We start from the raw sequence: 16,584 nt of genomic DNA, 5'->3' as shown, positions 1-16,584 counted from the left end.
TAGAACCATTCTGTACTTACTTTGCAACTGCCCTTTATATTTGGTGCTATTTCTTGGAGCTCTTTCCACACCAGTTCATAGGCGCTACCTCACTCCTCTGAACTGCTGCGCCATGGGTCGTAGTATGCATACACTACCGTTAAACATTCCCCTACTGTTGGACACTTAGGCTGTTTTCAGTATTTGGCTGTAACAGACAATTCAGCATAAATTCCTCTTTGTGCACATGCAGAAGTGTTTCTTTAGGAAAACGTCTATTTACTTTTTAAGGTTACAAGCACACATGAATGAACGTCAATAAAATGTTGCCATTTATTAGTGCTCAGGGCATGCTAAATATTTTCCGTCATAATCTCACACGTCGTTACTCCTCTAATCAACCCCACAGGGAAGTCCAGTCACTGTCCCCACTGATGAGGTAGAAGTCCAGAAAACGTGAGTCACTTGCTCCGGGTCACAGAGCTCACAAGAGAGCCCTGGGCCAACCACAGGAGGCCTCTTAGTCTGTGTTCTCCTGGAGACCAGGACTTGGATCTCTTTCCGGCTGTGTCCCCACATCTGACGTTGGTCTGGAATGTCATGGGCACTAACAAATGCTCCTTGAGTATTGCTGAGCAAATGAAGGGATGGATGGCTGTGTGGAACTCTATTGCAGTTGTTGGCGCTCCGTGGCCAGCATTTGTCCACAACCCTGCCCTGGGCCCCATCAGGAAACGGGGGTCAGGCACCACCAGTCTCTCCAATCTCACTCTCAGCTGCGCCACAGCACATCACTCAACTCCACCCACTGGAGGATGACTTCTCGACAGGGCGCCCTGGACCCCCTGCCCTGATACAGTCCCCACCCCTGGTCACCCGACCAGACCCACTGGGCCTTCAACACTCAGCCCAGCCCAGGCTCTGCCTGGCTCTGATCCCTCAGGGAACTCCCAGAGCCCTTATCCTCCTGTCTTAGATACTTTCTTTTTTAAAGTTAGAGTGACCATTACCCACTTTGAAAAGGCTCCTCTGTGTGTTCAATACAGATGAAGAAGCTGAGGTGCCGAGACACCACATGACCCGCCCAGGGGCCTGGGCAGCAGGCAGTGCAGATGGCAGTCACACCCCGGTCCAGCGGCCTCCAAGGTCAATGCCCTTCCTGTCACACTCCGGTAGCTTCTGAGATAAACCTGAAAGAGGCTCACTTGTTATCACATGGGAGTCGCACAGGATCTAGAGCTGGGAGAAACATTCATTTCCTGATACCAGCTCTGCCCCCAGAACTACACGGAATCAATCCCAGCCCCCGCCGTGTGGCAGGAGGCTCAAGTGCCCGAGTGGCCAAGACTGTAGTCATTCAGGTCCAGTGGACCCTCTCGTCTCCTGGTTCCCTGGGGCTCTGTCTTGACTTCTCCACTCTGTGGTCAACTCCCTGAGAGCCGTATCTTCTCTTAGACTCCTGTGCCCTCCCACTAGCCCCCGACATGAAAAGGTGCTGATTAAACATCTATTTTACTCCTGTTTCAGTTACTTGTCCTTCAGCTGTTGATCCCAAATAAAATGGAGCCAAGCAGGCAAGGAAAAGGAGTACATCAGTTCCCTGTACAATACCCAAAGCTCTAGTCATCCTAACAACAGCATCTACCATGGCTGGGGGCCTACGTCTGTGCCGGGTACTGTCCTAATAGCCATTGCTTCATTTCCTGCTCACATCAAGTCCATGAAGAAGGGACTTGAGATGTGCCCTCAAGACCAATGTATCTTGGGATCTATGTGTCACAAACAGAGGTGGAGATTTCCTTCCTTTATTCAAAATTCGACCTGAGCTGCATTAACCCCGTCTCAAAAGCAACCATTTCTTCTCCCCATCACCTCTACCAAAGAGAGCGGGCAGAGAAGGCTAAGTGTTGGGTGGGGCCCTTCCCTATGCAGTGTTGCAGTGTATCCCAGAACTCAGACCACTGAGCTCCACCTCACTTTCCAAGAAAGGACCCCAGAGCCGCCACGGGCCTCCGTCGAGAAGGGTAAGTACTTTGAGAATGAAGAACCTTGGCGGAGACCACGGCAACTTCCTGAAGAGCTTGGGTCACCAGTCCTGAAGCACTTACCGAGAGCTCGTCACATACGCCCTGCACTGTGCCCATGAGGAGGGCATGCATTTGAATCAGACCCAGGCCCTGCCCACATTTGGCCACAGTCTAGTAGGGAACGCAGACATGTAAAACATAAAATTACAGAACAGCATAGTAAATGCACTGGTAGAAATGTGTACACATACAGCTCAAAAATAAAAAGACGTATAACTCAACTAAAAAATGGGCAAAGGACTTGAATAGACATTTCTCCAAAGAAGATGTGCAAATGGCCAATAAGCACAGAAAAAGATGCTCAACACCATTAGTCATTAGAGAAATGCAAATCAAAACCACAATGGGGTACTACTTCATACCCAGTAGGATGACTATAATCTAAAAGGCAGATAATAACAAGCGCTGGAAGGGTGTGGAGAAATTAGAACCCTCATACACTGCTGGTGGGAATGCAAAATGGTGCAGCCAGTTTGGAATAGTTTGGCAGTTCCTCAAAATGTTAAATATAGAATTACTATATGATCCAGCAATTCCACTCCTAGGTATATACCCAAAAGAACTGAAAACATATGTTCACACAAAAACTTGTACACAAATGTTCTTAGCAGCATTATCCAGAATAACCCCAAAGTGAAAACAACCCAAATGTTGATCAAATGATGAATGAATAAGTAATATATGGTATGTCCACACAGTGGAATATTATTTAGCCATAAAAATGAACGGAGTGCATTCAACTGGTAATAGTGAAGCATTTCAGTGTAGTAAGTTTTCATTTTTTTCTGTGTGGGGGAATGTAAAGCAATTCATTTCTTAAAAATGAAAATTATAAAAGCATGAAGTGAACATTATGAGTAAGGGAAATTTCTGAAAAGAAACAGACCCTAAGACTTTAAATTGAAAATGTATTCTCTTTTTCTCCATAAAAATGGGGTTTAATACTTACAATATCTGTTTATCTAATTTCTTTTTTTGTTTCTTTTTGGCTGTGCCACATGGCATGCGGGATCCTAGTTCCCTGACCAGGGATCGAACTCGTGCCGCCTGTACTGGAAGCATAGAGTCCTAACCACACAACCACCAGGGAATTCCTGTTTATCCAATTTCTATTTTTTTTTAACACATATCATCTTTCCATTGTATTCTTTTTTATATACTTCCAGTTGATTTAAAAGAAACAATAACCCACAAAGATAAATAAGTGAGAGCGCTAGGAATATTAGAGGATTATCTAGGAAGATGACATTTTATTTTTTTAAATGAATCTTTCACATAAACCCTTCATTCTGATGATGTTAAGTGAAGTTGATAAATATGCTGAGAATTTATTATTCCTCCTATTCCTCTTATGACCAAAGAGGTACAGTGGAAGTCATCCATTTTATTAGTCCTAGGAAATGCAATCTTTTAAAAAAAGTCTTCGAAGCATTCTTGTCCTGCCTTCCTCTATCATTTCCTGCCCTTAAGTTCCAAGAAAAGGTGGGTACAGAAACACATGGGAAAATGTGATGGTGAACTAATATTTACAAAAACAAGAGCACATATTCAAAACAGATTCTGGTCTTTTCAGATTGTAAATATTTTCTGTGAATTAAAATTGTAATGCTTATTTGTAATTCTGCCAATCTTTACATACAGTGAAAAAAACTATATGGAAACTGATTGAATCATCTCAGTAAGAATGGATTAAAAAGTGTGAGACGGATATAAAATTTATTTAAACTTGATCCTCAATTTGTTTAGTATATACCTATGACTTGCTAAATAAATCTAGAGTAATGCAGTTTGAATAAGAAGCTATTGTTTTTCTATTGTGTAATAACTATCTTATTTTGAAAAATAGCTTGGTCAAATGATAAAATATGTGTCATCTTAGAAGAAAAGTACTGGACACCTGCTACACCATGGATGATCCTTGAAAACATTATGCTAAGTGAAAGAAGCTAGACACAAAAGGCCACGCACTGTGTGGCTCCATTTACGGATATGAAATGTCCAGAATAGGCAACTCCATAGGAGAGAAAGTAGATTAATGGTTGCCAGGGCCTGGGGAGAGAAGAGAGAGGGAAGTGACTGCTAGTGGGTGTGGGGTTTATCGTGGGGTAATGAAAATATTCTGGACTTAGCAGTGATGGTTGCACAGTTTTGTAAATGTGCTAAAAGCACTGAATTGTACATTTCAAAAGAGTGACCGTCGTTGTGTGTGAATTATATCTCAATAAAAAGAAATAAAGAGAAATATACAACAGTATGGATGTAAGCAACACACAGAAAGGGAAGCAGGGTATGGGTAGTTAAACCTCTGTGGGGAGGTTTCCAAGAGAGAAGGCACCATCTGAGCCTGGTTTTAAAGGACCAATGGGATTCATCAAACAGACTGAGTGGGAATTAAGGACTGTTTCTAGGCAGAGGGAACAGCACGTGCAAAGGCCCAGCAAGAAGACAGTAATAAAGTGGAGTACTCTGCTAACTTCAAGTCTTCTAGTCATTATGGGTATAAACCTCGGGGCACTAACTCAGAAGTCATTTTTTTAGAAGTAGAATTAATTTCTGACTCTGAGCCCCATTCCTCCAGGCTACAGAAAATGTCATCCCCATCATTCCTGGTGTTTCTAGGTTTGTGAGAAAGTGGGTCCAGACACATGCTAGAGACAAGGTGGGGATGGAACGGAGGGTGGGAGACAAGAAGCAGGAATGTTTGGCCTCCCAAATCCAAGAGATCTAAGAGGACAGCCAGGAAGAGCGGATGGAAATGGAAGCACGTGGAGCGGCAGGCTGGTCTGTGTTCCTTTGCCCCTTGTCGGGTTTGGTGGCTGGAGCCATTTAAAGGGTCAGTGGTAGCAGGGACAGGCGATAGCCACCTATAGAACTGACAGCTAGGAATTGCAGGTGGCAGGTAGGGGTGTGGTCTTGGGGAAGGGGAGCTTCCTTGGGTGGAAGAGAGGATCTAGAAGGCTGTAGCTGAAGCAGAGTGAGAGCTGGGGGCCTATTGGGAATCGATCCCCAAACCGTTCCCACACGTGAGTGATGGCGAGCGGGGGAGAGCTGAGGGAACCAGGAGGTGAAAACAGTTGCAGGGTCGGCTGGCCTGGTCACCAACTTTGCTTTGTGGGGAGGATGTTTATTTAAGGAAAATCACTATGTTTACTCAAAGCTTTGAGCTGCAGCTCTCAGGGGTGGAATTATCAGTGAAAGCTGGGCTATTAATCAACTGTGGGACCTGGTGACAGGCCTTCTCCTCCCTTCCAGAGAGTGGGAGGGACAGAGGAGAGAGGGAGGAAGGGACAGAAGGGGGCTGGAGGGGAGCAGAGGGTAGCGTTTCCATGGCTCAGCAGTCATGGGACAAAGCTGGACGGAAATCACACTCCGGGATGCTCTCTGGCCAAGGCCAGGTTGCCTGGAAAGGAAGGACAAACTTCCTGGATGGACACTGGATGCTGAGCCCTGGGGAGGAGGGCAGGGGTGGGGGTCATGGTGTTGCTGGAGCCGTAGGGTCTCTCCAGTCCATCGGCCAAGACCTTGAACGAAGCCTGAACAGAGCATGCCCCCCAGGGACACGTGCTAGATGCAAGGCTGAGCAGCAACTTGGTAACTAACCTCCCGCTCGCTCTCAAGTCTGTGCGGCCAGTCTGATGAAGAGAGGGGTGTGTGCCTTCCCCTGACTGGTGGGCAGGCCGGGCAGGTGGGGTAGGAGCTTATGGGGGTGCTGGGTGAGCAGTGCACAGGCTTGAGAGCTTGCCTGGGAGGAACTGGGGAAGTCACCAGCAGCTGTGGGGCTGGGAGGGCAGCTGGTCCAGAGAAAGGAGAGAGTACAGATGGATGAGGGAGGTGCTTGGCACGTGTGCCTGGGCCTCGGGCACCTGAGGCCTCCCAGGAGCACAGCCAGTGGGAAGTCTCTTTATAGTGGACTCAGGCCAGAGCAGGGCCACTCTTGTTGGGCATCTGGACCACAGTTTGGGGGCAACTGCCCTGTGAGAATGGAGGGAAGAAAAGAAGGGAGGGAGGGAGGGAGGATCTTTCCTAATGATGGCATCAGTGGTACCTACCTCATCAAGGTGTTGGTGAGAAAGTACAGGTAAAGCACCTGGCCCAGGACCCACTAAGTGCTCAGTGAATGCCCCTAGCGTTATCGTTTGACTACTTTGCTTACATCCCTCTTCCCTCACCCACCTTCACTCACCTGTGTGTCTCCTCCTTCCCTCCCCCGCTCCTTCCCTCCACACAGGCTGTAGAACCACCAGTTATGGGAACATCCAACTTGCTGTCCTGGGTTCACAGGACCTAAGGACTCCTTTCCACCACTTGCTAGCTGTGTGATCTTGAGCTCCCTACTTAACCTCTCTGTGCCTCAATTTCCTGATTTGCAAAAGGAGGATAATAAGTAGCATAAGGATGAAATGATCTAACACACGTAAAGTGCTTAGTACAGGGCCTGGCCTAGACTAAATGCTAAATGGAAGTTATAGCTGCTGTGCTGGGGGGAACGTCTGTGCTCTCGCTCCAGGGAGAGGCTGTCCGTGTGCAGATCTGTCAGGCTGGGGCCCTTGGGCCACAGGCAGCCTGTAGGGTCTAGAGCAGAGGAAACACCAGCTCCCACGGAAGCTGGGGGCGGACCTACATGAGGACTCCCCACAATGGTAGACCCTGTGTCCCAGCTCTGGGTTGGTGTGGGTGGGAAGCAGAGGCCTGCAGCTCCCTCCGTCCTTCCTGAGCTCCGTGGCCGATCCCTATCTGTCTGTGAAAGATCAAGCCAGGTGACTTCTCCCGATAGCAAGCCCCCATAAAGCAGTTTGTTTGTTTGTTTAAATTGAAGTATAGTTGCTGTACAATATTACATAAGTTACAGGTATACAATATAGTGATTCACAATTTTTAAAGGTTGTACTCCATTTATAGTTATTACAAAATATTGGCTATATTCCCTGTTTATAATATATCCTTACAGATTTTTTCTTTGGGCCATGCCTCGAAGCATGCAGGATCTTAGTTCCCCGACCAGGGATCGAACCCATCCCCCCTGCAGTGGAAGCTCAGAGTCCTAACCCCTGGACTGCCAGGAAATTCCCTCCTTGTAGATTATTTTATACCTAATAGTTTGTACCTCTTACTGCTCTATCCTTGTATTGCCCCTCCCCCCCACCAGTAACTACTAGTTTGTTCTCTGTATCCGTGAGTCTGCTTCTTTTTTTGTTATATTCACTAGTTTGTAGTATTTTTTAGATTCCACATGTAAGTGATATCATACAATATTTGTCTTTCTCTGTCTGACTTATTTCTTTTAGCATAATGCCCTCCAAGTCCGTCCATGTCTCTGCAAATGGCAAAATTTCGTTCTTTTTATGGCTGAGTAGTATTCCATTGTATATACGTGCCACATCTGTTGATGGCCATTCAGTTTGCTTCCATATCTTGGCAATTGTAAATAAGGTTACTATGAACATGGAAGTGCATGTATCTTTTCAAATTAGTGTTCTTGTTTTTTTCAGATAGGTAACCAGGGGTGGAATTGCTGGGTCATATGGTAGTTCTATTTTTAGTTTTCTGAGAAACCTCCATACTTTTTTTCTACGGTGGCCGCACCAGTTTACACTTCCGCCAACATTGTAGGAGGGTTCCCTTTTCTCCACATCCTTGCCATCATTTGTTATTTGTGTTCTTTTTGATGACGGCCATTCTGACAGGTGTGAGGTGATGCCTCATTGTGGTTTTAATTTGCATTTTCCTGATAGTCATCAGATGTTGAGCATCTTTTAAGCAGTTTCTTATAAGAATACAAAAAGGCAATCTAAAACCCTACTAGGCCCCTCTGTGCTATCTTAAAAACCATACAAACGTCACGAAACAGGGCTAAGCATCAGGTCAGATATCCTTTGAGGAAGAAGAGCACTGGAGGCTGTTCCTTTTAAGGGAGGGGGTACCTTCCAAGGAGCCTTCTGTAGTGGTGAGTTGGCAGGTGGCAGGTGTGGGAGGCTGGCCATTTGGGCCCATCTGGGCCCATCTGGCTGGGGAGGGGATGAAGGAAGAGGCCTGAGTTGCTGGAGGGCGTTGCTGGGAAAGGGCCTCGGGGTGATTGCCCACAAGAGCTTTGCAGAGTGAAGCTGCCCCGGCGTTCAAGTCGTGCCCTTCTCCACCCTCCTCTTCACTGCTGGAAGTCAGGGAGGCTGCCCTGTGTCCCGGCTACAGGATCCAGCGTACAGCCAGCTGCCAGCCCCAGTTCACTGGCCTCTCCTGCCAGCTCTGGGGGCCCCAGTGGACTGGAAAGACCTGGCTGTAGGCCCTCACGTACCTGTGTTCGTTACATGGGCGCTTCTCGTCCATTACCACGGTGGACCCTCCCCCCACTCTGTGCTGGACACCCCCTGGTTCCGGCCCCCCCGCCTCACTGGCACCCTGGACTCCAGCGGGTTGAAATTTTCCAAGATGTTTCATGTTCCCTCTCGCTTCTGGGCCTCTGCGTGGGCTGCCCCCCTGTCTGGAATAAAGCTTTCTAGCCAATGTCTGCTGACCAACTCTTTCTCATCCTTCAACCCTCAAACCAAATGTCACCACCACTGGCGGCTGGGGCTTCTTCCTCGCGCTTCCCCGCACCCTACTTCAATCTTGATTTCAGGATCCATCACCTGGATAATACATGAGGAGCCTACCTTAGTTTCCACCCAAATCGAGCCTAAGTAAGGACTTGGGTGCAGGTAATTTAGCCGAAGGTGATCCTGGGGGTAAGGGATGGGGAAAGGGGCATGGGAAGGAGGGGGTGTGTGATCAAGGGGGTCCTCTGTGGGAACTGGGGGCTCAGCTCCCTGGAACCACCTGAGATGTCTTCAGAAGGCCAGCCAGAACTGTCCGCCCCAGGGAAGGAGGCCCTGCATTTACCCACTGGCTCCATCCTCCACTGGTGGTTAGTTGCTCTGGGGGAATGAACTTCTGCTCATTGCCAGCCTACCCTGTCTTGCAGACCCAGCAGGTGCCTGCAGGTGGGAGAGAGCCCTGGGGCAGGCAGTAGGGAGGCAAGCTGTGATGCTGTTGGGCTTGCCAGGTACTGTCCAATGCACCTGTGGCTGAAAGCAGCCCAGGGGGGTGAGGGGTGTGGGACGGGCACCAGGGACATCCCTGCAGAACTCCTGGAGGGTGGAACCATGTTCTGCTCATCTTGCTGTTCTTGGCAAGAGCTTAGTAAATGTGGAATGACCAAGACATCGGGGTACAGACAGCCTAGGTGACCCTGCCATGGTTGGGGTCTCTAGCTGAGAACGATAGTCTCCTGACTGTCCCTCTATGGGACTGGGGGGTTTCCTCCCTGCGGCCCACCCCTTTCTTACTTCTTAGCATAGAGAATCTTCAGAAACTAGGTTCTACTGGTTGAAGGGACAGGAAGATCCCTGTCTGATCTCCAGGGATCAGACACAAGAGGGCAGTGGAATTGCTGGATCATAGCATAAGCCCCAACTGTTTTTAATTATGGTATCTCTTCATGCAAGAGTCAAATTTTAGGAAGAGTGTCTGAGTGGCCTTATCAAATCATGTGGACATCCATTGGCCAGGAAAGGGTGGGGCACTTTGGTGGACAGTCCCCCAAGACAATCCAATGGAGAGGGGGTATTCCTCAAAGCAAAATCAAGGTGCTGTCACCAGCAGAAGTGCTGGATGAGGGCAGCCTAAAACTACAGGCTGTAAAATTGGGAATAATAGCTAAGCTCTCCATGCCACAGAGTTGAGTGGCTCCCACAAAATCATGTGTGTGGCAGGACTTTGAAACCTATGAGATAGCCTCAGATAGAAGTTCCTTGTGAGACCACAGAACATAGCTGGAAAGAAAGGAGCTGACCATGGTGCCAGGATGCAGCCAGATCTTTCTCTGAGTGTTGTACAAACTACACATGCTTATCCCCACCCTTCACCAGGAGCCACCTCTCAGTTGTGGTAACTAACTGAGCCATATCCTCATGGCCAGCTTGTCCCTCAGCCATGGGTGTGTTCATTCCATTAATTTCTTCTTTGGACACTATTAACCGGATTTTGGGGTCTCCAAAATAAGACCTCCTCCAAGAAGCAAACAGCAGACATAAATGAGTAACTATTTCTGTAGCAGTAAAGTGTAATGGCTTCTAGGACACAGGCAGCACAAGGCGTTCTGGTGCTGCGGAGGAGAGAGGAGTCTGCTCTTTCTTTTGTTCGGTAAGAAGTCAGTCCAACCTCAATGCAAGTCTTACTCCGAGTGAAGGATAGAGGGAAGGGAGGTTGGGTGAAAGCAACCCCGACTATTTAAGGAAAACCTGGCAAGGCTGTTGGGGGTCCTTGGCCAAAGCCAGCAGTCACAGGAGTCCATCGTCTCCCAGGAACGGCCTGCACTGCACCCCTGCCGCCCTGTCTCTGGCTGAGTACAGCCTGCAGGAAGCGTGGCCTCAGCAGTGATGCATTTCAGAACACAGCAGCTGGAGCCCCCAGCTAAGTACACTTCCCATAGCTGGAGGTCTGTGAGGCTCATTCTCACTGGCCTCCCCAGAGCACTGGACTCTACAAATTGCACCTTCAATGTGATGTTTAAGCAAAGATTGTTTTCTGCACTTGCAAACTGTTTTGGGTGTATCTCAACCTCTCAGCTGGGCTGTGAGTTGCTCAGGGCAAGGGTGGCACCATAATTCTCCCTCCACGCATTCACTTATTGATCCATCAGTCCATTTACTTTTTTCAACATATACTGACTGGAGTAGCCACTGTCCTGAGCACTAAGAGGGTGAGCAAGGGGGGCCTCAGGAGCCCAGAGGGGAGAGAGACATGAAATAACCAATGACACAGTAGACAGGGAGTTTCTAAGTAAAGGTCAGTGAGTTTCTATTTCCCCTTTCCCCACACCAGGAGGGGCTTTTCTCTGAAAGGGCAGCTGTCTCCGGGGCACAGCTCCTGCCTGTGGATGTGAGTCAGCCCAGGGTCGGGAAGAATACTCAGCTCTGCAGGACCAGTGATGACACAGGCATCATGCCACTACCCTAGGGCCCTCCCTCGGGGACAAGAAAAGAGGTCACCAAGGGCAGCCTTTGAAGGAGAAACACCCTCATTGCTTCCTGCTCCCAGGAGCCTCTCAGTGTGCTCCATGAAATGCTGAGAAATCGAGTCTCTTTTCCTGAATGTCTTTTAGAAGTGGTCTCCTCTCTCTTCCCATAAAGGAATAAATAAAACGTTAAACTGGAGACAGGAGAGAGGAGGCAGATGGGGCGGCAACAAACATTAAGGTTTTTCCTCCCACCATGTCAGGTCTGAGCTAAGCGCTTTCCAGGCAGGCTCTGGGTGAATTCCACCCCAGCCCAGCTTGGGTCCCCATTTTACAGAGGAGGCAACTGAGGTTCAGAGCTGGTAAGGAACTTGCCCAAGGTCGCACCACTGGTAAGTGGTGGAGTTGAAACCTGACCCCAGAGCCTGTGCTCTTAACCACCCACCTCACTGCCCGTGAGATGCCTCCCTCTGTGGTTTCTCTTCCAACTCAGCAGGTGGAGCGTGACGTCAGCCATTGGCAGGAGGTGGGACTTGTAAGCTAGCGGGACATAGAATCTGGACAGAGCCTCCCTGCCCGCCGTGTGTAGCTGGAGATCAGTTAGTGTTCATGCACAGCATTCCTTGGTGTCCATAGGCTGTGGAGACAACGGCAGAATCGGGGTGCTGACAACCAACAGAAGTTGTTATGCATCAGACCCCCTTGCCGTTCTGTATACATAGGGTAAATATGGCTCCAAACCCCGTAGAAAGCTCTGACCTCGTTTTATCTTCAAACTGAGGCAAAGAGTGTTTGGCTGGCTTGTCTGAGGCCACGCAGTTTAGCAGGCTCTGCGGCAGACTTTAAGGAGCCCTTTCCTTCTCTCTTGCAGACGCCCAGTGCTCTCTTCTTTTGCCTCTTTTCAAAAATACCCTTTGCAAAGAACTGGAAGTTGGGTGATATTAAGCGTTAAAACGATGATAACTGCCACTCACTGCTTCTGCTATTATCTGTCAACTATAAAGTGCTTATTGTATGCAAGGCATACAGGTGTCATCACACCCCCTAGTAAGGGTTTACAGTGTTATCATGTGGAGGTAGATGGTGTCCAAAGCCTATGAGAGGTGAAGAGCTCCAACGGTACAATTTCAGGCATCAGATGGGATGGTTGCTTTTAAGCTGCAGGCTCGTCAACTTCTGTAACTATGTCCAGGTCTTACAGTTCAGACTCGACTGGATAGACCCATGGGAGAAAGGTGAGGGAGGCTTTTGAGAAAACTTGGCAGGTCTGGCTTCCAAATAGTAATTCTGAGCAGCTTCGTAAGCAGATATCCCTTCCTGGGTTGCTTTGACCCCTGCCCTGTCCAGTGGCCTCTCCTGATGTCTTGATCCTTGAGGGAATGGTCCACTTCTAGGGCTACCAGCTTCGGAGCCCTCGGTCTGCTGAGCTCTGCCAGGCCTGGCCCCTGGGGAAGACCAAGGAGCCCTGGGGTGTGCACAAGCTGCTGCCTCTGGATCCAGGTTCATGGTTATCAAAGAGTGAGTGGCCTAAGAGGGAAAGAAGAGCCCAGAACATGGGCTCTTGAGGCAGGAGGCAAGGAGCAGCCAGAGAGGAGGGAGCCCAGCAGAGGAGGCCTGGGCTGTGCCCTGGGGTGCGGGCACATCCATCTGAAGGCAGCCCAGCCCTAAAGGCCAGGGCTTGGAGAGGGCTCAGCTGCCAACAGTCTCCATGTGGAGAGCCTCAGCCTCCTCCCAGGGCTCCTGCACCAGCGTCTGCTCAGTCTGGCCCTGCCCACTCCCTTGGGTTCCAAGTGCAGTGGTGGTACTATTCACAAGCTGACTTCTGTTTTCTTTTTGAAGCCAAAAAAGACATCAAGCTGTCAGAGAGGCTTTTCCAGCACAGCTCTGGCTGGGTGGAGGCGCTAGGAGAGAGTCTTTTATCTCTTTGCTCCACACGGAAATGGCCAAACCTAAGATTTTAATTCATCTTTGGAGTAGAAAAATGGGGTCCACCCTCAGGGATGGCAAAGAGGCTTAGCTTTCCAAACAGGGGAGAGGTCACCCTCCAAAGCCCTGGCATCATTTCCCCTAAAGAACAGGACGGCTTTGAGTCAGAGTCACAAACATCTGTCATTGTGTCTTGAGCACCTGTGTGTATGGTGGGGAGAGAAGCAGAGAAGAGCTGGGAGTCACCAGCAATAGGAGCTAACGCGTGCTCACTGCCTTCCAGGCGTCTGTTGGGCCTTTACACCAATCACCTCATTTAATCCTCACTGCACGAGGACGGTGTTGTCATCATTCCAGGCCTTCCTTCTCTATAGGTGGTGACACCGAGGCTCAGAGGTCTTATAGCTGGTGAGTGGCAGAGCTGGGATTTGAGCTCTGGTCTGGCTTCAGAACCTGAGCTCTTAAGCCCTGAACCCAGAGTTCTCACAGTGGAGTCTAGAAACCACCTGCCTGGGGATTTCCCAGGTTGCCTGATAAAAAGGCAGAGTCTTGGGTCCTGTCCTGGTTTGTGGGATCAGAACCTCAGGGAATAAATGGGGCCCGGAAGCTGTGATTTTGACAATCTCTCCAGATGGTTCTGATGCGCGCAGTGTGAACCCCCTGGCACTGTGCTGCCTGCCCACTTAGTGGAGGCCCCGAGGTAAGGGGGCCCCGAGTGGCAGTGCATGAGGCACTAAGGTGTTTGGAGTTGCTTCAGTGAGCAAGGGCGTCCTTCAGAGGCTCCCCCAGGCCCTGCTGGCTGTCCTCTCCCTCTGCCTGTTAGTTACAGCCTAACCAGTTAGCTTTCCAGCCCCAGGCCTGAGCTGTCCAGGCCTACAGGAGAGTCCTCAGGAGGGCTGGGCTGGTGTTTCTATTATTTCAGCCCAAGTTCTTGCCAGGACGGTGGCTCACTTATCCCGAGGACACCTCAGCTTCCAACTTCCCTAATCCCTCCATCATTGAGAAGCTGCTGCCCCCAGAAGGCTCCTTTCTGACCCTTTCTGCAAACCTCATGTTGACCTGCCCGCACTCTCTGCACTGCTCTTCCAACCAGCTCACTAGCCTGGGATGATGCTTCCCTCGAGTTTGGGCTGGTAATTTCCTGGGTGGCAGTGTTACGTGCTGTAGCCATCTTCCGAAGCACACTTAGAAATAGAGAAGCGAGGCATGTGAATGATGCCAAGTGACACACGACAAGCCAGGCAGGGCTTCCTGACTCACTGAGGCAGCAGCAGGTGGTCTTTGGGACACGGTGGAGCAGAACGATCCCTCCCGTCCTGGAAGTGCCAGCAGGTAGGGTAGGGGGAGGATGTTGCTAAGACCTGGGACTCATCTGCCCCTCCTCAGACTCCAAAACCTGCCCCTGTCCCCAAAATCGCCCTGGGAAATGTGTGGGACCCACTTACCCTGAGCCCTGACAACTCGACTGGCCTTCACGACTGCCCTCAATGTTATTTTTAAACTGACTCCACCCGTGTGGGGTGGGGACCACATTTGCCAGGACAATTCCACTAATAGGGCTGGTCCCAAGCAGGAGAGGAAGGTGACAAACTCCCCTTCCCAGCACCTTGAAGAGCCTCTTTGCTGGACAGCCTTCCCCTGCATGAGCCTGGGAGAAAGAAGCTGGGTCTGCCCCGCAGGTGAACGCCATGCAACCCGTCTGCAGACTGATCTGCCTTCGCTCCCTCCTCTCTTGACTCACCTGCTTGGCCATGTGATGGCATCTGGATGGCATCTCCAGGCCAGGAGGGAAGGCAGCTCCAGAGGCTGTAGAGTTATTATCAGAGATGGAGGCTTCTAGGCGGCCGGAAGCAGCCCAGATCTCTTTCCCTCCACCAGCTGAGTCTCCTTTCTTCTCCCACCGAGCCACCTCCTCCTCATGTCCTCCAGGAGAAGGGCAGCACAGATGGACAAGCGCACCATCTGTTTGGCGATGGCTGGTCCAGACAGCAAGTCCTGTTCTTTCTCCATCTGGCTTTCTCGGTGAACTTTCCACTGAGCTCCTTCCAACCCTGTCGGCAGCTCTCCTTCCAGGAGGAGCCAGTGCCAGGGCGAGCAGAATAATTGCCTCTTGTGTTGTGCATGCTGAGCCTTCATTAACACATCCCCAGAGTGGCATTTGCAGCCCCCTGTCACAGCAACCCGCCATTGAATAGCGCACAATGCATCACCCCGAGATTCTCCGCTGCCTCGAAAGAGCCAATTAGCCCTGTGTTTCTGCAAGCAGCATTGGCTCATTCGGAAAGTCACGTCACTGGCACTGAGGAGTGCAGGTTTCTCTGTGGCCTTGCTCACTTAATGGAACACGTACGTGAGCTGGCCCAGTCACTCTCCATTTTTCTTATCTTTGGCGCAAGGAAGCAATGCTTCTAATCCACGGAGGGCACGGAAGGAAGAGTATGAGGAGGAAGGGGGCACATGCAGAAATCAGGGGAGCTGCGTTTTAGTAACGGCCTTGCCAGTGGTTAGGTGTGTGACCTTGAGCAAAACGACCTTTCCAAATGTCATTTTCTTCACTTACAAAATAAAGGGGAGGGGCATTGACACAGGGGCTCCTAGAATCTTAGAGCTCATCTAGCGTACCCATTTCACAGATAAGCAAACTGAGGCATAGAGTGGCCACTCAACTCACCCAAGGTCGTGTAGCCAGGTGGTGTTAAGACTTGAGACCTCAGTTCAGGCTTTCTGCCTCCTGGTCTGGTGTGGGACTGATGAAAGAAGGAAGCATTTCAGGAGAGAAAGACACAGTGAAGGAGATCCCACTCCCTGTTCCTGTGGGGAACTATGGAAGGATGACTTGTCCTTCATGTTCAGGATTCCAGGGCTTAAAGTGAGGGCTCTCACCCAGGGCCATTTTGCCCCTTGGGGATATTTGGCAAATGTCTGGAGACATTTTTGGTTGTTACATCTGGGGCAGGAGGAAAGGCAGGGAGCATCTAGCGGGTAGAGTCCAGGATGCCACCAGCACAGGACAGAGAGTGATCCAGCCCGAAATGTCAGTAGTGCTGAAGTTGGGGTCCCAGTAGGACACCAGCCCCCTTCTCCATTGCCACCTTTCCTGGAATTTCAAAAATTCTCACTTCCTTACCTGTAGCCTCAAAGGATCTGTCTTTTTGCTGATTTTGTTATTGATGCTGAATTTTAAAACGATTTTTTTCTTGAACATGAAAATCATCCATGCTTACGATAGAGATTTTAGAGTATTCCAAAAGGTACAAAAATAAATAAATAAAAATCAATTCCACCACACAGAGGTAACTAGTAAGAATATTTTGATATTAGGTATTTTTCCTGTATTACCTGAGATTCACTGAGCACACTCTGTTTTCCCCTGTTCCGTGTTTTCTCAGCAATCCTCTTTGGCCCCTCCCCCCACCCCCACTGCCACCTGTTGAAACCCTATCCAATCTCCAAAGTCTCTTCAAAGAGCAACTCATCCAGCACACATGGCAAATCACTCAGGACCCCACCTGAGTGGGACGTGAACTCTCCCTTCTCTGTATCCCTACAGCACTTCTGTCTCATGGATGTCAATTTTAACACCTTTTTTTTTCTTTGTATTCC

At 49.6% G+C, this 16,584-nt stretch overlaps 1 long non-coding RNA gene across 1 annotated transcript; it reads right to left on the bottom strand.

The window, feature by feature from the left end:
- Positions 1-288: 288 nt before the first annotated feature.
- On the bottom strand, positions 289-16,354 carry LOC105747800 (uncharacterized). The gene is made up of 4 exons (XR_004481301.2): positions 16,109-16,354; positions 15,653-15,728; positions 14,723-15,498; positions 289-1,169 (listed from the first exon to the last, which is right to left on the bottom strand). It is a non-coding gene; the product is annotated as an uncharacterized LOC105747800 (long non-coding RNA).
- Between the last annotated feature and the right edge of the window lie 230 nt (positions 16,355-16,584).

Source organism: Orcinus orca, chromosome 14 (assembly GCF_937001465.1).
Source record: "Orcinus orca chromosome 14, mOrcOrc1.1, whole genome shotgun sequence".
Lineage (NCBI taxonomy): Eukaryota > Metazoa > Chordata > Mammalia > Artiodactyla > Delphinidae > Orcinus > Orcinus orca.
The sequence above is the reverse complement of the archived record's forward strand: the minus strand, read 5'-3'. Positions and strand labels throughout refer to the sequence as shown.